Raw genomic sequence first — 24044 nt, forward strand, 5'->3', positions numbered from 1 at the left:
TTGTCTTACACTTAATAAAACTAATAATTCACAAAATAGCATAGACTTTCTAGATCTTTAAATCATTAACTACAAAAATATTTACTTTTTGACAAAACAGGAAACTTCAATTTCAATACTAACAAATTAATAAATTGGAACTCTAACATATCCAAAAAAGTAATTAACAATACTATAATTAATCAAATACAACGAATTAAACTATATGCACAGATACAATAGATTTACAACGCGAAATTTTGATCCTTATCAAAATTCTCAAAAATAATCTAATTCCCATTCAATTTATCAACCATTGCCTTAAAAGAGGAGGCGTTAAATACTCACTCTAAATCAGTTAACTGATAGGGATATGATAATTTGTCCCTAAACCTGAGAAGGCGGTATAACTTGGATGACTGTCAGTTGGAAGATTTGTATATAGTGTAATTACTCAATTGCATATATTGTCAAAAGCTAATTGTCTTCAGACATATACTGTTACTATACTGTTACTAAAAAAATGGGCCTATTTCATGCCTTTAGTCTGTCTATCAGCTCTTGGACAGTGAAAATTCCTTTTTCCTTTCTTAAATTCTTAATCATTGTGACACGACAATTAGCCAGAAATTAATTAATTTCCATTCACTAGTAATTTCAAAAAAATCTTAACAGACAGTCTCTCTCAGATAAGAACTCGACAAAATACATCCCTCAAGAATTCCAAGTCCCACCCACTACCATAAATTACTTCACCCAAGTCTTACCGACTGATATTATTCAAAGCCCCTACTGCCGCTAAGAATTTTCGGACACCCTACACTTCTGAGTCAGACACGAAGAGAACACATTGCAAACTACCCCACTAGAAAGAATGTAAGTTACTTAATACCATTTGTGGCCGTATATCTTCATGTACATTCACTGATCCTTTTTATATTATTTTCTATATTATTTTTATATTATTTTTATATTGTCTTTGATTTGTTTTTACAAAGTTTGCATTATTTATCTTAATTTGTAATCTTCTACGTTTATTTCAACATTACTTTGAATTCGATTTCATAATGATAATTTCCAATGTTTGATTTCTACAAATAATATAGTACTCAAATGCATAAACATGAAAGTGTCGGGGACGTTTACTGGAATTAAATAGAATTTCTCTACAGTAATTGATTTTTACTCCAAATTGAATTGACTAAAATGCTTCATAAGAATAAGTCCTTTGAGTATCAGCATTGGTTCATAATTCCTTCTATTCGCGGAAATATTTGGCCTGACTAGAATTGCCGGTTTGGCTTTAACTTATAACTCGAGTAAAGAAGAAACACTTTCGTATTTACGTATTTTTATCAATTATTGTTCATTGAACGGGAGTTGGTTTGTTCCCCTTGAAAAGTCAACTAATTTCCGATCAATGACAATGATTACATGTTTTAATTTTTCCTTTTACAATTGAAATTTTATTCTTCATGATGGTTTAACTCCAGTCCCCATTAAAACATTATTAACATTTTACTTTCAAATTACTTCAAAACATCTTTCAAAATATAATTTACCAGTATGGATTCACACTTTTAAAATAATTCTACTTTAATTAAACTTAGGAGATAATATAATCAATTAATCAATATTGTTTAGGAAATAAATTATGTATATATATATATATATATATATATATATATATATATATATATATTTATACAAGTTAAAGTGACCGATTGCCACGAAAAAGCGAGGAGTACGACTATATGTTATAGCACTCCCATATACTAAAATATTCTACGTCTACTCATTCTCGAGTTAATCGAAATACATATCTCTTGAAACGAAAATACTTGCAAATACCGAAAAATATCTTTGCTGAATTCATTTTACAATCCGTTATTGGAAAAAAAAAGCTCCATATTTATTCTGTCAAGATACTATGCCAAAAAAAGAAATCATTTCAATTGATTTATTGTGGTTTAAATTGGGTGACAATTACAGAGTTTTCTTGAAACCTGGTGCCCTAAATTTTTTGCAATTACAGTTCTTACTTTAATTTGTAGAAGGAATTAGAAGGTGACAGTTTTGTATCTTCCATTCTACAGGGCCGATTAACGAAATTTAGCTTGCATTTTTCATACCGGAAAAGCGCTTCTTTCGCAAACTTGTATAAGAGTTTTAAAACAATATTAAAAATTATCCAAATTGAAATAAGAATTTATAATTGAACAAACTCGAAAAATAAAAATGCGAAAGGGAAAATATACAAATTGTAAACATATAACAATAAATCTCCTTTTAAAGAGGTCGCTTACCTAAAGAAAATTTTCTGAGTTACATGAAATTCGAATTCAAATTACAAGAATTTGTTAACTAAATTGTTCTTTATTTAAAATCATTCTCTGGGATCTGGATATACTTATGGATTACGAGGAAATGGAAACCCTTAGGGTGGAGTCTTAAGTCTCAAAGTTTTGCCTCAAATGCCAATATTTTATGATTCATGCAGTTTTTCAAGAATAAAGCTTTGAATATTATAATAAATCATAAATGAATAATAATAAACAAAAGTCTTTAATACAAATGAGATGACAAGACGAATGATTAAAATTTTATTGGAGAGCCAAAAGTGTTAATTTTACATTTAATTTTTAATAAAAGTCTAAACTTTATAACTAGTTCGAAATTTTTTTGAAATGGTAATAATAAATGAAATTGTAATAAAAAATATAATCAAAAATTTAGAAATAAGTAAATCAAATACAAAATTAAGATAATAATAGTAATAATATTAATAATAATAAAATTAATGCTAAGCAAAATAAAATATTAAGGAGAAAGAAATATAAAATTTAAAAAGTAACAATAAGAAAACACAAAAAACATAAAAGTAAATATTAATAAACAAATAAGTAAAAATAAAATAGCATTTAAAAAGAATATGATATAAACATAGTAAAAAATGCAGTAATTGCAAAAATATAATAAAAATAATTCTTAAGCTTTAATTAAAAGCCTTAATTTTGGCAAAATGCACAGTTTAGTCATAATTAAGCCACTTCCTTGGCTCCCCAATTAGTATCTTTTTTATTAAATAAATATAGGTTCTGCTTATGAGCTCAGTTTTTCAGTCAGTCAAGGAGATCATCACATGACCAGTCCCTGGTCAGTCAATGTCCAAATTTATACAATCAATGAGATCGTCTCTTATTTAGTCAATGTCCTATATTTATTCAGTCACTTCAGTCACTGGTCAATTAGTGTGATCGTCAGTTAGTCAGTCTCTCGTCAGTCAATGTACAATTTTTAGTCAGTCAATTAGATTGGTGTCATTTCGAACAAATGTATCACGAACATAAATTGAAATTATGTAAACTTAGATTTTGATATGATGCTTTAAACTGTTATGTTTATTTTTGATTTTTTTAAAGCGAAAATATTTCAGTAAAGCTTTTCTTAATTTTGAAATTGTGAAACGCTTGCTGCGCTGTGATGAAGGATGTTGAGTATTCTCGTCATCAACGTAGATAACAGCGACGGTATCAACGACGATATCAATAAGGCGTTCTTGAAATTCTTGAATTGGTTTCACTTCTAATCTGTCTACTTGATCCATTTTGCTATTTATTTCTGGTTCATTATTTGTGTTGATGAGATTGCCGAAATTGATGTCCCCTTGTGCTCCAAGATCGGTATGCGATACAATGCATTCAGCATCCAATGATTTAATAGAGGCATTCAAAGTGGGGTTTTCCTGGTTGAAGATGGTTATTCTGCTATTCATGCCTGTTTGATTACCTGAGTTATCAGGTTTTGGGTAATCAAAATTCCTTTCTGCTTCTTCATGGAAGTAATTCAATTGATTTCCATCACTTATATGGTAAACTTCAGTGGGATTATTATTGAAATCTTTGGCAAAACGTTCGATGTGGTCAGTGTCACTATCGATATGCAAATTTAGAAGATTATTATCAAAAGCTTCGTTAGGAATTTGGAGAAGATGGGTGTCATTGTCTATATCCACATCAAAGGAATCGTCATTATGTTCATGAATATCAGCACACGAATCAAAGAAATCTAAATTATGTACCTTCGTTCCGGCACTATAGTTGTGTTCATTAAGGTTAATGGTATTTTCATCGTTACTTTTTCGAGGTTTCTCTTCTCTTCGAGGAAACAAAATGAAGGCAATCGCAAAACAAATAAGTATGCCCAATAGGCTGTCGATAAACGGTGTTGGTATAAAAACGTAACATAATACTGTCAACAAAAAGAAGCCCATTTCTAAAAATGGCCCGAATTCGTTTTCAGCAGTAAAAATAACAAATTTAAGCAAATGTGATCCACACGTAAAATTTTAGCACCACTAGATTTGATATCTCTAATGATTATGGTTTATTAGCATTGTTAAAAAAGTATTCATTAACTTTGTTGTAATTCAACAAAAGCCTAAAACAATTATTAGTAACTTGATTGTTACAAATGTTATTAAAAGGATTTTTTGAATATGTAGCAATGAAAGATGTTCTGATATATAACTCTACTCATAATATAAAGGAAGTTTCTGTGTGTATTTCTTTCGTTCATGCTGCGTGTTAGCTAATAGACTCAGGGCTACGAATTTGGTAGATAGGTACATGTACACAAAAGCCAGTATACCTCGAACAGAGTTTTAAGCTCAACAATATGCTTCCATAAGAAACCATACTATCAGACGTCATTCTGACATCATATCAGGCGACGACATTTCATACGACCATCATAACAGACATTGTGAACATTGAAAACCGAGTGAATAGAACATATCGTTTCAGTTCTCTACATTCCTCAATAACAAGATATAATAAGTTGAGACAACGTAGGGTTTTCAGAGCGCTTACCTTACTAAGGGATTCAGGGAATGGAATTAAGGTAGCTCGTGCAATGGTCACTTTCTCATCCAACAGATTATGACTAGAGAGCGGAAACGAGAAAGTGACTTATATTTCATCTTCGGTGAACCAATAGAGCTAAATTATGCGTCTGCTTAATCAAAGAATCTCTAACTAGAAGAAGTAAAGGTTCACCGGGGTAAATGTGGCTCCGTCAGACCGAAGAGACACATTATGTATATCCTTGAAGCTTACTTTAAAGGGGCAAACCATTCCAAAGCTATCCACCCTCCGTACCTCACTGCGCATGTGCGAAATAACATCAGGAGGCAACAAAGCAGCATCAAAGAATGCGGCATGCCGTCGGCCATGTTAGCAATCTTTTACCACGTTGTTCGAAAACGTTCTTTGTTGTTGTAGTCAGAGGTACTTGGTTTTAGCTATGTGAAATTCTTTTAAAGACTTTTTAAATGTAATGCTGTAAGTGAAATGGTTTTGGCTATTGGGTGAAAACTTTGCTCTTGGTTTTCACAATGGTCATTCCAAATAATTGTCTAAACGTTTTCATGGTAATTTGTTTTTAAAGTTGTTGTCGGATAATTATAATGTATTTCAGTGTTTTCAATTTATTTAGGGGTGCCTTTAATTGTCTTTAATTATGTTTTTCTGTTTCAGTTAGTTATTGCAAATTTTGCTTTTAAAATTTCACTGTAAAATTTTAACTATGGATCCATAAAAATTTATTACGTTTTGTATGGCATGTGTTTTCCCCCCTTTTTAAGTTTACAGAAGAAAAGAATTAAGAAATTTATTTCATTTAAATTTTGTCTTCGTACGGCTCGCTGTTTAAATTGAAAGTAAAAATTGGACAGGATTTCTATAATTCGCCCCAAAATTCCAACTAACATCCTTTTGCTCAGAAAACTCCAGAAATGTATGAAAATAAAACATTTTGAGTTATTTCAAAGTAAAAAATTTACTATCTCCTCGAAGTGCGCTGTTTAAATTTCACCCTGCGCTGGTGTTTCACTGCATAGCCGTGGCTCTTCGGTACAGCGGCGCAGAGGCGAAACAGGTTTACATTGCGTCTATGGAAGCTTTCATTCTTCTCCTTAGAGATTCTTTGGCTTAATGCTGTTGGCTGAACATCCTTCTAAAACTTATACACATGCCTGAAAAAATTCATGACACTTAGAATGGAAATCTTTTATCTTCACTACTTATTGGGTCACAATCACAGAGTTAAGGAAAGTGGGAGTTTAATTAAACTATTCTTTTGTCTTTTCTCTAAAATCAGTGCATTGGTTTCAGAATATTATATTCGATCTAAAGGTCTCACATCGCTTTTCCTCCTACTCAAATCTTTCGATTTTTATTTATACATAAAATCATAAACACTTTCGCTCACCACTTACGTGACATGAATGTATATTTAAATTAGGTACATGCACCCGATAAAATATATGATGTGGCCACCACATGACTTCTTTGTAAGGACTATTAAAACACCTGCATTAATAACTGTAAAATATATAAAAATATAAAACGTTTATTACAGTTAAAAACAATTTTTACAATTAAAATTAGAGTTTCTGCATCCAAACAAGCAAATCAGCCAACAGGCAAACTGACCAAAATTTTGGTATACAGTATTGAAAGTTAATGCTTAGTCTCCCTATGCAAACGGACATGGAAGTTAGCGCACCAAATGACTTAAATCACTAACTCTACTAGCTCTTTCAAATGCAAATAAATGGTGGCCTCGTTGCGCCTACCATCACTTTTACATTGCTTATAAATCGATAGCTATCCCATGCAATAAAGTTGTAAAATACGTAACCGCAACATAAGAACAACATAATTATACCCCTTTAAAAGGCTAAAATGCAAAATTTACTAATAGATAAGAACACAAATACAGAGCTGAACGAGCCGGTTTGGCTTTAACTTATAACTCGAGTAAAGACGAAACACTTTCGTATTTACGTATTTTTATCAATTATTGTTCATTGAACGGGAGTTGGTTTTGATGTACGTGTGAGTAACACGTGCATACGAAAATATCCCTAACATTAACTAGGAAAGCCGAAATCTTCATAAGATAGACATGTTACAATTAATAATCAAATTTAATAAGGAAAAGTAACAGTTGCCGGGTACATTATAACGGCTTAAGAAATTCAGAGCACAGTACAGATGCGAGTACACAAGTTCACATATCTCGGCGAAACAGAGACGCACACATTTGTTGAAGTAGTTCCCCTTGACTGCCGGGGAAAATTCTTCTCTCCCCGTCAGCCTGTATGTTTGCCAAACGGGTTTACTGTTTCGCCAATTGGCGCTTTTCTGTACAGTTTTTAAGTCCGTATCGCCTGTTTGGCGCTGCCGCTGCATACTCCCTCCGCAGTGTCAACGAAATGTGACATACCGATGCGGGGGTCGGATTAATCGTCCAGAACGGGTGATACAAATGTCCGAAGTTTTTTTCACACTCTTGGAAGCAACTTGAAAAGAGTCCATGGTTACAAAAGCGGGTGTCAGTCTATCTATGGAGATCGTTTGCTTAGTCCCTTTTATTTCGAGATCAAACGTTTTATCTCGTCTTTCTAGCACATTAAATGGTCCATCATAAGGAGTTTGAAGTGGTTTTCTAACTCCGTCGTGTCGAACAAACACATATGTGGACTTGTGAAGGCGTGGATGAATGAAACATGTTCGCTGACCGTGGCTAGAAGTCGTGGTCGGGCGGACAAAGATGAAATAGAAGATAGAGTGTCGGCTGTGGAGCAACGAGTCGAAGGAAGAGTTTCGGCCTTCCAACAAAATTGAAGAAAGAGTTTCTGCCGTCCAAGGACATATTGAACAACAAATCAAAGACAGAATTTCTGCTGTCGTCGCCAAAGAAGTTGACACTTTAAAGAAATTCGTAGCGATGGCAGGGAGCACTTCGGATGGTTTAAAATTTCTACCCATGTCTGCTCGTCCCTCTCTGAAGCTATCGACATATGATAGAAGACCTCCTGGCAGGTGTATAAGACACAATTTTCGATCGTGGCAGATGCAAATGGATGGGATTCCCAAGCTAAGGCCTGTCATCTCGCCACTTCTTTAAGAGGCGACGCAACGGATATCCATTAGACTCTTCCCGAAAACAAAAGGTTACATTTTGAAGCTCTGTCCTGCGTCTTGGAGCTGAGCTTTGGGGAAAACTGTTTAAAAGACTACAGTAGGCTTCAATTAAAATCCCACCAACAGAAAACCACGGAAACACTTCAGGAGCTCGCCACAGATGTTGAAAAGCTGTCCCACCTCGCCTTTTCGGAGTGCCCGACAGAAACAAGGGAAATCCTGCCTCTGGAATACTTCATCGACAGCATCCAGGATCCTGAAATACAGAAAGCTATATGAATTGCGGATGTGAAGGATATAAAAAGGGCTCTGTTGTACGCCATGAAATTCGAGGCAGCCCAGCAAGCAACTCATAGAGACCACTACCCAGTCAGAGCTATGTGAGTCCACGAGCCAGTGGATCAACTGATGGCTCATTTAGATGATTTATCCAGACAAGTCGACGCTTTGATACAGAGTAGCAGTGAGAACAAAGTCGCTCGAAGGTGTTGGAGATGTGGTTCTAAAAGTCACCTATGACGGCATTGCAGAACACCCCAGGGCACGGATAATAAAGCGGATGAGTTGACAAGACCAGTGAATGCCTTGAGAAGAAATGTTGGTGAAAAGAAACCGACCCTAAAGTGCTGGAACTGAGGTGTTGAGGCCACCTACGAAGGAACTGCAAAAAACCCCAGAGCACGGAAAATAAGGCATATGATTTAAACAGACAATTAAATGCCATGGGACGCAAAAGGAGTGACAAGAAACCAAACTGCTGGAACTGCGGAGCAGAAGGCCACGTGCGAAGGAACTGCAGAACACCCCAGAGCACGGAAATTAAGACTATTTCCCAGCAACGATGCAGAAAAAAAATTAATAGCCATATCGAGGAACTTATGTTGCCAGATAATGAAAAACCCTGTTTTAAAGCGCTTGAGATTTCTACAGTGTGTGGCAACAGTAACGGACTGTCCATCAATGGGAATATTAATGGAGTTCCCTGCAATATGGCGATAGATACAGGAGCCAACGTTACCGTCATCCAAAAAGATTTGGCTCAACAACTGGGAAGCAAACTTATCTGGACACCGCCCTGCGTTACCCTCCAGACCGTGTCCGGTGACAAGATCGACATCGACGGAAAAGTAAACATTCACATCATGTTTGGAAGTGCCGCTTACCATCACACGGCATATGTAGCAGAGATCACTGATTCTTAAATGCTCGGATTGGACTTTTTAAGGAAATACAATTTTTCCTTAGACTTGAAAAACAACAAACTGCTTTCAGCATCTGATGACATGACTATCCATCCTCAACAGGGATCCTCGCCTGGAAATGTCGATGCCTTGTCCGAAAGACCCAGCTCAGGAAGCTGCTGAAATCATACTAGGGTCGAAAAAAAAACGCAAGACTACCAGCTATTCTCTATCCCAGATGCTCTTCAGTCGAGACCTTCGTCTGCCTTAAGACCACCTGTTTGATCGCCATACGGATACACCTTCATCGCCTGAGCAGCACATCCAAGATGTCCAGGCCCGTTATGAAGTGATGCACCGTTCCGCACGAAAGCGAGTGAACTTGGCGACGGAGAAAGTGAAGACCAGATGCAACACGAGAGCTACTGGACATACATTCAACAAAGGAGACAAGGTTTGGTTGTGGAATCCGACTTGTCCGAAAGGACTCTGTCCGAAATTACAGTCACCTTGGGATGGTCCTTACGCAGTCCTAAACAAAACGAATGACGTCGTGGTTCGGATCCGTAAGTCATCGAGCTCTAAACCTAAAGTCGTTCATTACGACAGGTTAGCTCATTACTATGGCCATAGTATGTAATGTAAATAATTGTAAATAGTGCAAGACCATGGTCCTTTTTGTTTCTAAATGTGTATTTAGTATTTGATTTGTATTTGACAGCATTTGATTTGTTTTATTTATTGCATTTATTGTTCATGTTGTTTATTATTGTAATGTAATGCTTATTATTGCATTTATGCCACAGTTGTAAGGTTGGCTTCCTGTCCAGGGATTGAACTGCCAGGGACGTGCAGTCCTTGGGAAGGGGGCAGTGTTACGGATTTGGTATTTAAATAGCTTATGTTAGTTGAATGGTAAATTAAATGGTTTTATTTCCCGCGCAGTGCAGCGCGTGACGACTATTAAAAGAAAGCTAAGCCGGAAAATTGAAAATACAAGAGCGTGTGCATGTAACATTTAATAAATATCTCTTTTTGATTTCGAGAAAGTACTAGAAAATTCTCACGCACGATTTTAAAATCTTATAAAAGGAGGAAAACCTGTCAGTTCGTAGTAGTTACTTAGTTTGTTGTTGTTTAGAAAACTGCTCTTGTTGACTGTAGCGGATTAGCTTTCTTTAGCTGTTTTGAATTAAGTTCTTTTGAACGTTTGAGTAGTTAGAAGATAACTACTGTGAGATATTGTAAAACTGAAAGAATATCTGAGAGAATTTAAGCATTTCGTGATAATAATAAATTTTTTGTTAATTTTTTATTGGACTTGTGCATTCATTTTGTAACGAACCTGTACGCACGCAACAATATCATTGATATTTGAAGTAGTGAGTTGATGTTGGTCAAGAATGCCTTTAATAAGATGAAGAAGTACAACATCTCAGTGAGTTTCAATGAGGTTGTGTAATAGAGCTACAAGAAGGTAGATTTTCTTTCTTTGATATTATAGAAATCTTGGGAGGAATGTATTCACTGTGCATGATTGTTTGTCAAGGGAAGATACTAGGCTCAAGAAGGCCGGGTTCCAGTCAGCTGGCACGGCCCTACTGAGATTGAAGACTGCCGTGTTTGACATATGGCTGTAGCACATCATACTACGAGCAGCCGAAATTCGAGCTGCTGGATACAACGAACTGTTACTAATTGGTTACTTGAAAGACAGCTTCGAGCTAGATGCCCTGTAGTGTGCATGTCATTGACTCCAAACCACTGCTGTTTGCGACATCAGTGGTGTCAAGCTTGTGTTCTTTAGAGGATTAAGTGGAGATCTGTTGTGTTTTCTGATGCCAGTGATGGCTGTGCATTGATTAAAAGGAGTTCAGTTTAGCGCCTGGAACCAACCTGTCTGCGACCTAGACACACTGGACCTACACTTGGAGTTGTGGCCTGGAGAGCAATTTTATATGACAACAGCAGCACTCTCATAGTTATCCCATGTATTCTGACTGCAAATTTTTACGTCAACCTGTTCTGCTGCCTTTCATGAACAACATACAAAGAGGTGTTTTGCAGCAGGATAATGCTCGCCCTCGTACCACTGTTGTAAGCCTGCATGGTCAGTAGTGTCAACATGTTGCCTTGACCTGATAGACCACTAGATCTTTCTCCAGTGGAGCGTGTATGGGATATTATTGGACGACAACTCCAGTGTCATCCACAACCAACATTAGCCGTCCATGTAGTGACTGACCAAGTGCAGCAGGCATGGATCTCCATCCCAGAAACTGACATCCAGCCCCTGTACAACACAATGCATGAACATTTGTATGCTTGCATTAAAAATTCTGGTGGCTACACCAGTTTAAATGTACCAACATTTCACATTTGAAATTACTCTTCTCATGCTTGTGCATTAACCTGTTATCTTTAAAATTTAATCAATTAAATAATGTTACCTAGATAAATGTATTGCCGAAATTTCAGTACTCCACAGTAATTTTTTCTTGGTGTTGGGATTTTTTTTTCTGTCAGTGTGAGTGTATATGTATAAATAGATAGATATTTAAAAAAATATAATTTAAGATGTAAGAAAATTTGCATGTATTAGGAAGATAAAAAATATAAATACACACACACACATATACAGTCAAAAGTCTTTAATCCGGATGTCCATAATCCGAAATGATCTATAATCCGGACCTCAAAGCTACAAACTTTCTGCGCATGCACATATGCATTTACGCATGCGCATAATACATTTACGCATGCGCGTTTAATGTATAACGGACGGTATAAGCTAAGCTAAAATTATCTAATTCAGTTAATGTTGCAGATTGCATTGTTCCTTAATCTTCGAATTGGATCCAGCTTATTATTTTTTGCAGCCTGTTAGAGCAATTTTATAAAAGTAAGCTTGAACTTTCGATTATGTCAAAAAGAATTTCCAATTCTGGAGCTGCCGAAGGATCTACAAAGCGAAGGCGTGTTTTGATGTCCATCAAACAAAAAGTGGAATTGCTGCAAAAAATGGATAAAGGCATATCCTTTGTTTCTCTAACCATTCCGAAATCTGTTTATCAATTTCACGTGGCTCTGAGGGGGGGGGGGACGACGCGGTGCGCAATGAACTGGAAGTTGATCTGTCAGCACTATCCTTATCTTCAGGGCAGATGTTTTTATTTTATTCAGCTTATAATTCCTTACTAAATGTAGTATTTCATCTCGATGTACTCCGTCTTTGATATGATTTAAATGAAATTCCTCGTCATTATAAATATCACGAATACACATTTAATAGTTTTCTGGTTGCAATTTTCTAATGTCGACTATGTGTAATGTATGCTTTATGCATGTGCGCATTGAAAGAAATGTTTAATAAAGTAAACAAATACATATTAAACTTTTTTTTTGTAAATTTTGATACCCTTTAGATCATAATTGCTCTTTATTTCATAAATTGCGGTTTCATATTTTTAATTTTATAATTTCTGCATGCCATCTTACCAGATTTAAACTGATGATCTATAATCCGGAATCGCCGAAGTCCCGACGAATCTGGATTAAAGACATTTCACTGTATATGGCATACCTACTCCTTAGGCAGATAACCCTCGAGTGCTTTGCCATGGTCAAACTAACCTGTGATTTTGAAAATTTAATCAATTAAATATGTTACTTAAGTAAATGTATTGCCGAAATTTCAGTGCTTTACAGTAATTTTTTTCTTGGTGTTGGGATTTTTTTTCTGTCAGTGTATGTATGTGTATATAAATAGATAGATTGATAAAAAAATATAATTTAAGATGTAAGACTATTTAAGATATGTTAGAAATATAAAAAGCATATTTTGATACACACACACACATACATATATAATTTAAAATATAAGAAAGATAAAAAATGTAAATTTGTATTGATTTTTCAATTTTCGTTTACACTTTGTTTTTATATACTTTTTCGAATTTATACACTTTGTTCTTTGTTTGTTTGTTTGTTTTATACACTTTGTTCGAATTAGAATAAAGTGCCTTTTCCACCCCAAACTGTAGGAGCTGCATTGATGGAGGCACATATTATTAAGTTAAAATTTTTAATTTTTATTTTTCTAATTTAATATTAATTTCATGTATTTGCACATTTGTCAGCTTAGAAACAGGCTTTTTCTTGTACTTCTCTTGCTACACTAATCCCCTGATGAAGGAGTACCAGTAGATGTAAAGTCCATTTGCCTTTTATTATTTTTTGCATTTTTGTATTGCAGCAATTTTTGTTGTGAAATTGTTTGGTACTTACGAATTAATTCAACCACAATCGTGCAATTTGGCAATTTTTGCAATTAAAAAAAAATTGCAAACTATTGACATTTATTGCTAGTGGGCAGACATTATCATCATATCAAAAGAAAACATACTTTAGCAATTTAAAACATAAATTTTGATTTTAAATAGCAATTATATCAGTGGTTCCCAAATTGTGTACTACCGCGCCTTGGAGAGCTGCTGGCTCTTCACAGAGATGCAGCAAAATATTGTAAAAACCTTCCTAATTGATTGAAGCGAGACATTTAGCTTAACTAAACAATAAAAGGAGAAGCTAAAAATATATAGATTTTTTTTTTGTTTGTTTTTATTTGATCCTTTATAGTTGCTATAACAGAATATTCTTGCGAAGGGTAGCCGGTAAAGCTGTGCCTTCTCGATCGTGTTATCGAACGATCTTTTCATTGCTTTCTACAGCTCATTTGGTAAAAAAGGAACCAGGAACCTTTTTTTTTCCGCAGAGCAGCGTGAAATTGATAAACAGATTTCGGAATTCTTAGAAAATGAAAGGATGTGCCTTTATACATTTTTTTGCAGCAATTCCACTTTATGTTTGATGGGCATCGAAACATACTTTCGCTTTGTAGATCCTACGGCAGCTCCACCATCAGAAATTCTATTTGACTTAATCGAAAGTTCAAGCTTACCTTTATAAAATTGCTCTAACAGTCTGCAAAAAATAATAAGCCGGATCCAATTAGAAGATTAAGGAACAACGCAATCTGCAACATTAACTGAAATAGATAATTTTAGCTTAGCTTATACCGTCCGTTATACATTAAACGCGCATGCGTAAACGTATTATGCGCACACGCATATGCGTTTGCGTAAAAGTATTACGCGCATGCGTGAATGCATTATACGTTGAAGCATGCGCAGAAAGTTTGTAGCTTTGAGGTCCGGATTAAAGATCATTTCGGATTATGGGTGTCTGGATTAACGACTTTTGACTGTATTTTATAAAATCTTCTCCACTGAAAGCATGTTTTTTTAAAAAAAGTAAGTGAGGATATGGAAGCCAAACACTCATCTTTGTTGTACTATAGCAATGCAAAATAGCTCTATCGTGGTAATGTTTTATCACATACCTTTCAACGCAGGTAGAAATATTTATTCTCCTTAAAGGAAATGGTACAAAGATGCAGACGGTTTTATTGATCCCAATTTTTTAATAAAATTGACATACTTATGCCTAATTTTTGAAAAGGTGAATTCCCCTACTCTCTGTCATCAGGGAAAAAACATGCACCTTTTGAAGTCAACAGAAAAAGCATCAGCTTTTATAAAAAAACTCTTTACTGTGAAGAAGAAAATTGGATCAAAATGCAGGCAAAGGTTGTTTTATAAGATTGCAGCAATTTTTTATGTCAAATGAACTTGATCATTCTGAAGAACTATGTTTGAAGGATGTTTATCACAGCTAATTGTCTAGTTTGAGAAATGCTTCCTCAATGAAAATTTTGAGAGGTTTGCGTGGATTCAAATCTATTTAACACTGTTGTTTCATCTGAGTTTACTTCTGCAGAAGAAAGAATCTTACCGAGTTGTTTTGCGACAATAGTTTGAAAGCAGAATTTGGCAGCAAGGAATTGGTAGAAGTTTTCATTTCGATAAAAAATGAACATCCCTTTCTAAGTGATAAGACTCAGTGGATTTTAATTCCATTTTTGATGTCGTATTATGCAAAGCTGGATTTTTGGCAGCTGCTATAATAAAAGTAAATATAGAGCAAAAATCAATATGGAAAAGGAAATGAGAGTGGCCATATCCAGTTTAATTGCATGATTTGAGAAAGTGTGCTGTGATTAGTAGTCTCATCCATCACATTAATTATTAATTTATTGTTAATAAAGTAACAAAAAATGTTTAATAATTAAGATACATGAGTTTTATTTATTCTTATCTCTTACTTATGATTAGCCTTACATTTACTTAGGGTAGGGAGGGCATCGTGAAAAAATTTTAATTGAGAAAAGATCTAGTGACTCGTAAAAGTTTGGCAACCACTGGGTTATATGCTACATAAAAAATTAATACTCAACATTTTTTTGCAAATCCTTATGTAATTTATGCTGGTCTTCTGTTCATGTACACATTAATCTGTTTTCACTTTTAAAAAAAATCAGACAATATCACACCCTTTTCATTGCTCACCGACTATTTACCAAACACATCATGTCATTATTCCCTTTAGTGATTTTGCATAAAATACTATAATCTTGTTGAAATGTTACTTTAGTCTTTCTGTTGGTGGCAAATATTTTAAAATCAAATTTTAGGCAAAAGTATCACAGTTCATCTATAAAAAATGTTTGAACTTTGATTACAACAAAAGGAACTCGTACAAAAATGGTGATGTTTGGCTGAAGAATTGTTATATGCATGGTTGTCTGAAGAGTGATTATGTGCATGGTTGCCAGAGTGTAACACATTTTAGGGGGGTACTTAATGATAAAGTGATTATGATAATATGTTGAGTACCATTTGTTTTGTTTGGTATTGTTTACTAGCTATGTGTAATCATAATAATTTCTTAGAAAATAAAAGGTAAAAAGGCTTACCTTTTAGTCGATCTTCTTTCTAATCCAAAGGCATATCCGGGAGTGTTTATTTCATTCATCGATGCACTACTCACAGAAAGAGAGAGGCTTCTAAGATAATAAGATATTTAATTTACAATCACATCACTAAACTAAAATATATAGTATATAACACAGAAGAGTAGGATTACATGTTTCACTCAAACGTCCATCACGAGTTCTCAAAGTTCAGTTAAAAAAGTTTTAGTTTAATGTTTTAGTTTTTGCTGCACACATGCGCAAATCACGTGGTTGTCGGTGAGAGTTTCAACATACTCCCAGCTTTAAATTTGCTGAAAAATCAAATTTAAAACTGTAACATTTGAACAGGCTTTACCATTCGACCAGTTCTTGTAATCATCGATGGAATCTTTTCGCTATTAAGATCTTGAGGCAAGTCATTACGAATATCAGGATCGCAGTAAGTCTCTGGTTCACCAGAAGAGCTGCTTGCCACATTTCTAAATCTAGACTATTCATCTGATGATGTTATCTCCAAAGGATACAAACACTTGGTTGGTCGCAAAACTTCTCCAAGCTTAGTCTTGACCTTAACTAAACGCACATGTCCATTCCGAGATTTGAAAATCCTCGGTTACTTTCGCCAATATCCAGTCTGTTCGCTTCTTATTATCATCGGACACTAAAACAAGATCTCCTATTTTCAGAGGTTGTGAAGCTTTTACATGTTCATAATTTTGCTGTAACTGTCCGAGATATTCGATTCGAAATCTTTTACTTAGATCTTGTAAAAGTTTTTGTTGATAAATAAGCCTTTTGTTTAAAGATTTCGCATTTATATTATCCAGATCAGGAACTCCAATGTGTTGAATCTCATGGAGAAACATGGAAGGTGTGATCGGAGATAAATCTTCAACATCTTCCGAGACATATGTCAATGGACGATTATTCGTTATTGTTTCACAGTCACACAAAATTGTTATAATTTCTTCATGATTCAGAGATGATCGTCCTAAAACTTTGCGAAGGATTCTTTTCAGGACTCCTATTAATCGCTCACACCATCCTCCCTACCAGGGAGCTGATGGCGGAAGAAATTTCCATGTAATTCTGTGGATACTAGCTTATTCTAAGATTTTATCCCAATTTAAGCTTTTGAATAATCTATCACTTCCTTTGAAATTCGTTCCATTGTCGGAATAGATGGTGTGGGGTCTTCCACGTCTAGCAATGAAACGTCTCGGTGCTTGCAGAAAACTTTCAGTTGATAGCGAGAAAATCAATTCCAAATGTACTGCGCGAAAAACAGCACAGGTAAAAATCACTATCCATGATTTTTGATTTCCCTTCAATATCAACGATCCAGTCAAGTCAACACCTACAATCTCAAAGACTGCTGCTTCTCTTACTCAGTCTTCAGGGAGAGCAGCAATGGGTGTTTTCAAAGAATTAGTATCGAACCTCTGACATACAACACAGCTTCTTATGACTTTCTTGACAGTCTTTCGTGTTTTCAAAATCCAATATTGTTCTCATAAAGCAGATATTAAAAATTGTACTCCTGCATGATTGTTCATTTCATGTTTAGCTCTAATTAATTTTACTACAATAGGATGATCTGAAGGAAGAATAATAGAAACTCGAAAATTTTCTGCATCATCTCTTCTCAGAATTCTAGTTTTAACCCTAAGGATTCTGTTAGAATCAATCATTGGTTGAAGTATACGTAATCTTTTGTCATCTAATCCAGAAAATGATTTGCTGTGCACTAATCTCAAAAGAGTTAGTTCGGCTCCTTTAATTTCTTCCGCTGTAATTGTTCCATAAGTTCTATCATTAGGACTTAGTCTGACATTTTTAACAAAATGGAAGATCCAAGATATTATCTTTAGAATGGTATTGTACGAAGAAATCTTATCAAAATTAACTTCAGTCATAGCATTCGAATTAACTGCAGAAATTATTGTCTTCTTTCTTTCAGCATTTATAATGTCAAAATTCAGTACAATTTCAGAGGTAGGCTATTTTTCTGAATCATTTCTCAACCAATCGGGACCCTCCCACCATTTCTATTTGACTAAGGTTTCCGGACTGCATCCTCGGGAAGGGAGGTCAGCTGGATTTAGTGTTCCAGGAATATAATTCCAGTCGTTTGGATTACTTAGAGTACGGATTTCTTTCACTCTATTGTGAACGAAAACGGCCCGGTTTTCATTCTTTTTTATCCAAAATAATGCATCCATAGAATCACTCCAATAATAAATAGGCAAGCTTTCTAGTCTCAAATCTTCCTTAACACGATGTGCTAGTCTAGCACCAATCGTACAAGCTAAGAGCTCTAGTCGTGGTATGGAAATCGGCTTGATAGGTGCCACTCTGGATCAAGCTGAGATGAGCTGACATGTAACGGAATTTTCATTACAGCTTCGCATAAATATGCATGTGGCATATTTACTCGAGTCACGAAACACGTTAATAAGAGATAATAATAATAAGATAAATCGGAATAAGATAAATATCATTAATAAGATAAATCGGAAATTCTTTCGGAGTCAGCAAAAATTCTTCTGGGTATAGCTATTTTTTCCAAATTGTGCAATTTATTTTTCCAACTTTCAAATTTGTCAGAAATGCTTTTAGGTAAATTGTTATCCCATGAAATCTACTGTTTCCAGCATTCTTGAAGCATTAGCTTAGGAATCAGAGTAGCAGGAGCTGTAAAACCAATCGAATCAAAAATCCTGTGTACTATTGACAATATATTCCTTTTGTTGACAGGCTGTTTCACAGAACTATCTTTAAAGTCACAGGACAAAGTGTCATTTGATAAATTCCATTTCAACCCCAGAACTGATACGGTTTTATCGGAGTCTTTATTGCAAGGATTTCCTTTTAAAGTTTCATTGCTAGGTTCATTGTAACACCATCCCCTTAAATCAAATTTAGCAGTCGACATAATTTCCTTCGACACATTAATGAAAGTGTTTAGTCCTTCAATAGTATCAATGCTGGCCACACAATTGTCGACGTACATTGATTCACTTAATTTCTTAGCTACCTCTTGTTGATGTTCAGGAACATTCTCGAGATGATAATTCAGTGTGGCGGCGAGAAAAAAAGGACTGCCATTAACGCCAAACACAACGCGCTTATGTCGATATATTTTAAATTTTTCGGAATCTCCTTCTTCCCACCAGAGAAATCTAAGAAAGTCTCTATCTCGAAGACAGACACCTATTTGCAAAAAGGCCTTACATATATCTGAGATAACCCCGTATTTACCTAGGCGAAATCTGTTTAAAATACTCGGTATTAATTCCAAATAATTTGGGCCCTTTTCTAAACAGTCATTTAAGGACACACCATTCCTTTCCTTCGCTGAGGCATCGAACACAGGTCTAATCTTTGTGGTTGAACTTTGCTTAATTACAGCCCTATGTGGTAGTTAATGACAATTTTTGGTTTTCTTATCTTCAACAGATTCTATAATACCTTTTTCAGCCCATTTGCTAAAAATATTTTCATACTCTTTCAGACAGTTTTTTGACTGAAGATTTTTGATGCAGGATTTTAACCTTTTCTCTGCTAATAATCTGTTGTCAGGTAAAACCTCATGCCCTTCTAACCAAGGAAGAGAGACCTGATATCTACCCTCACTATCTCTCTTTAATGACTGACAAAATTATGTTTTAGCGATTTCATTAATTTCCTTTCTTGTGTGGGTTGTAGCAGAGTCAAGTCACCGTAAATCCGAAATTTTAGCATCATTAACGAGTTTTAGCATCATTTTAGCATCATTAGCATCATTACGAGTCAAGACACCGTAAATCCGAAATTTTAGCATCATTAACATGAAGTGACAATACAGTTTTCGTACTGTCAGAGAACTCACGCTTTTCATTTTTCCCCATCATTGTCCATCCTAATCTAGTGTGTACGCATGATAACCCACATTTTAGTTGTCTAACTTTCCCTGTTAGAAGCTTTCCTGCCACATCTGCACCTAAAAGAACATGAATTTTTAAAGGTGATTTTTCATACATCAAATCAAAGATTTATTCTGCATGTCAGTTAAATTCCATGTTTTCGCAGTTCAATAAGATATGTATCTCTACGAATTTGAGGAATGTCAGTACATATTTTATCCTGATCCAAAACCTGAAAATTACAGTGATAATCACCTTTAAGACTACTCAATCTAATTAAATATTTACTATGAGTTTCTTTCTTTTCAATTCCTCCGAACAAACCATGGATTAATTCTTCTTTACCACTTGTTTTATAATTCATTATACTAACTGCATACTTCGAAATGTAGGATCGCTGGGAACCACTATCTATTAAAATTCTCACATATTTTTCGATCCCATCCCCACGAAGTTTTAATATTAAAGTTTGCAAATTTACTAACTGCATGCAAGATTTATTTGTCAGAACACAGTCTTTTTTATTATTTTCATCCCCAATAATGTCTGTAGAATTATTTCCGTGAGAGTTGCACATTATTGACAAATGAGCTTTACCGCATATGGAACATTTAACTTTGGTTTTGCATAAGCGGGAAATATGGTTCCGTTTCAAACATTTAAAACAGAATCCGTGATTCAGCAATTTTTGCTTTTTTTCATCTAAGGTTAAACGACTCGCATTCCGACATTCATAACTTTCATGATCTGAATCGCAAAATATGCAGTTTGAATGTTTATAATTTTGATTCTCATTTGTAGACAGCAACTGCGAGGCAGACGATACATCTGGTACCCGTTTATCATGCCAAGTTGACAGCTTGCTTTCGCGTTTTGTTTGTCGGGGGAGGGGGTTGTATGAGGAGAAATTGACGGTGCTTCTTTCGATTGCAAAGCTTTTCCCTTGCAATTAATTGCTGAGAAAGAAATTCCACTAGGTGATTCAAATCGTAATTTTATTTTCGAAGTGTTTTATTATATTCCAAAACCAAATCTGCAGGCAATGTTTTAAGCAAAATAGGTGCTCCATATGTTTCTGAGGTCATATTTAATGATTCAAGACATCGAATATGTTTTTGTATGTAATTGAATAACTTTTAATTCTGTTTTTGTATGTAATTGGAAATTTTGAATGTCATTAGAATCCTTTAGAGGTCTTATTTTCAGTAATTTGTCTATATGGGCGTTTAGTAGTACATCTTTATTTCCAAATCTTTCTGTGAGGAGTTTAACTGAAGTTTCGTAATTTTCTTCGGTTAAATCGAAACCGTCAATGGTGTTATAAACATTACCTCCCAAAAGGGATTTCAAATAATTAAATTTGCTTATAGCGTCAAGCGTTTTATTTTGGTGTATGGCTAATGAAAAAGTGTTCCAAAATGTCAGCCATTCGCAGCTCTCGCCATAAAACTTCGGAATCGTAAGTTTAGGAAGCTTCACATTATGATTTTCGCTTTTAATGTTTTCTATAATACTTAACTGTTCAGTGCTTCTTAACACACTAAATTTTTGTTGTTCTATATTAATTTCTTTCAATTTTTTGTTAGCTTTGTATTTAAATGTAGTTATTCTTTCACGATATTCGTCAACACCGTTTAATTCCTGGTCTAGATCCTTTATGTCTATTAATTTTTCTATATCGGCATCTATTTGCTTTAACTCGATCGATTTTTCATTTAAGAGTTCTAAGGAAATTTCTAGTTCCTCTGCATTCACTTCTGTTTTTGATAATTCAGTTTCGATTCAGCCAATTAATTTTGTAACGGCAGCCCTTATGTGGCCGCGTTTCCTTTTCAATGTATCGATGAATTCTGTCATTGTTTAGTATTCAATAATTCAACAAGTATCAACAATTTGCTTTCATTCGCGGTACGGGATGCCAAAAAATGTGTAATCATAATAATTTCTTAGAAAATAAAAGGTAAAAAGGCTTACCTTTTAGTCGATCTTCTTTCTAATCCAAAGGCGTATCGGGAGTGTTTATTTCATTCATCGATGCACTACTCACAGAAAGAGAGAGGCTTCTAAGATAATAATAAGATATTTGATTTACAATCACATCACTAAACTAAAATATATATATAACGCAGAAGAGTAGGATTACATGTTTCACTCAAACGTCCATCACGAGTTTTCAAAGTTCAGTTAAAAAAAGTTCTGTTTTAGGTTTTGCTGCGCGCATGCGCAAATCACGTGGTTGTCGGTGAGAGTTTCAACAAGCTATTTTTACAGCAGTAGTTTGCCGTTGCAAAAGGGGAAAAAAAAAAAATCAATTTTTTACCAATTCCTTATTTGAGTGGGAATATGATTTTCTTTTACTTTGTGTATATTTTGTATTTAATAAATATTGCCACTGAATTATTGCAGCTTCCAACACATAATTTGATTTTGGGTTTGAAATTAGCTTGTCCAATTTTTGTAACTACTATTTGTGAACTTATATGTATGGTTCACTCACTTGGAAAGTTAATGATTATATAATACCTCAGTACATTTTAGCTAATGTTTCCATTTTTGGACACATTTTTCAGCTGTACTATATTTAAACATTTTGTGGGTGTTTTATTAATGCTATTCTTTCTTTCTATATATACATGTAAGATATGCCAACTCTTTAAGTTTTATCGGGAGACTTTTTTTGTTGCATCTCCAAGCCTCCTGCTAGACCACAAAATCTCCCAATTTTAAACTTTTATTAAGAAAAGTTTTTCCCCCCATGAATAAATGAACTTCATTGAATTAATGAAACTTAAAAGTGTGAAAATTTGATTCTGCCACCTGTAGTGAATTTCAGCATGCTTTTTCATAATAATTTTTTTTTTATCTGATTTATCTCTGTAGACATGGTATGTATAAAACTTTTGGTATGTATGTGTTATTGCAACTGTCTTCTTAGAAGTCACCAAATTTTCCGAATGTTGCAAACTCTAGGAATCATGTGCATAGCTATTCTTCAGGCAACCCTGCTCATAACAATCTTTCAGTCAAGAAATGTCTCCATTTTTGTATGTATTCTTAATGTATTTCAAAATCCAATAGCTTTTGTGGGATTTGTCAGCAGTGGAAGAAACTGCAGTAAAATTTCTGCAGAAATACAGAATTTTGATACAAAACCTCTAAAGGGAACAGTGAGGAGACACATTTTGGTAGGTAGCCAGTATTGCTGAGGTTTGCGCAATGCCGAGCCTCTGGAATTCTGACAGACAGACAGACAAAGTAGACAGATGTCTTGTTTTGCACCCGCTAAGTCTTTCTGCACCGATGGGCGAAAAATCAAGCATAGGTGCGAGGAAAGGTATAAAGAAAGAGGGGCAATTTCGTATTTGAGGAGAGTAAAAAGGAACTTCGTACATCTTGTACGAGTTCAAAAGGCCAGGAAGAAAAGATGGGACAAAATAAAATTTTAAATAAATGGCCCAAAAATAATAGAGGGAAAAAGAAAAAAAAAAAAAAAAAAGGGCCTATAGAAAGAAAACGAAAAGAAGTAGAAAATATCCTAAAATACGATTGTGTCCATGAGTGTAGTTAAAAGGAGAAGAAACTGTCTTCATTTACAATAAATAGTGTCTCACAGGTGTGTTTGTGTAGTGAGTGTGTTTGGTAATGGTGAATAGATGTGTTACTGGGGAAAAAACAAATATTGACGGTGTTAAAATGCTTCGTATCAAGGTATTTAGCATGGAATATAAAGTAATATGTATGCTTGCATCCTGAGATATCAACAAAGGTCGTCAAACAAAAGTATATATTAATTTAACCAAAGTAACTTATGCTACTTTCATTCTCAACATTTTCATACATTTTTCAAAAAGCAGCAGCAGACTAACAACATAGAACCATATACAATACAAGACCACAACCGCATACACCCAAAAAAAAATAAATAAATAAAAAAATAAAATAAAAAATATATATATATATTTATGTGTGTAAATAACTGAGTATATGTATTAAAAACACAAATTAAACAGTATTTATTAATTTAACTATCATAATTTATTACAAGATTAATTATTCTACTATCATAATTTATTACTAGTTAAATAATGTTAATATAACACAATGAGGCACACTG

General features: G+C 34.5%; 1 protein-coding gene and 1 long non-coding RNA gene across 12 annotated transcripts in view; one reads left to right on the forward strand and one right to left on the reverse strand.

The window, feature by feature from the left end:
- Positions 1 to 24044, forward strand: part of LOC146996204 (cullin-5-like) — a 181800-nt gene that overhangs the window by 76593 nt on the left and 81163 nt on the right. Inside the window, exon 1 of one of the 9 annotated variants that reach the window (XM_085820306.1) lies at positions 22904 to 23115. The exons of the other annotated variants lie outside the window; for them this stretch is intronic. The gene's annotated coding sequence lies outside the window, so the exon portion shown is untranslated. Of the gene's footprint in view, positions 1 to 22903; positions 23116 to 24044 lie in introns of those variants that run through there. 9 annotated transcript variants of the gene reach the window in all.
- Positions 1 to 24044, reverse strand: part of LOC146996205 (uncharacterized) — a 244862-nt gene that overhangs the window by 67065 nt on the left and 153753 nt on the right. The window lies entirely within an intron of this gene.

Source organism: Stegodyphus dumicola, chromosome 7 (assembly GCF_044657685.1).
Source record: "Stegodyphus dumicola isolate Sdum_Otavi_A_Nest chromosome 7, ASM4465768v1".
In the NCBI taxonomy this organism is placed as follows: Eukaryota; Metazoa; Arthropoda; class Arachnida; order Araneae; family Eresidae; genus Stegodyphus; species Stegodyphus dumicola.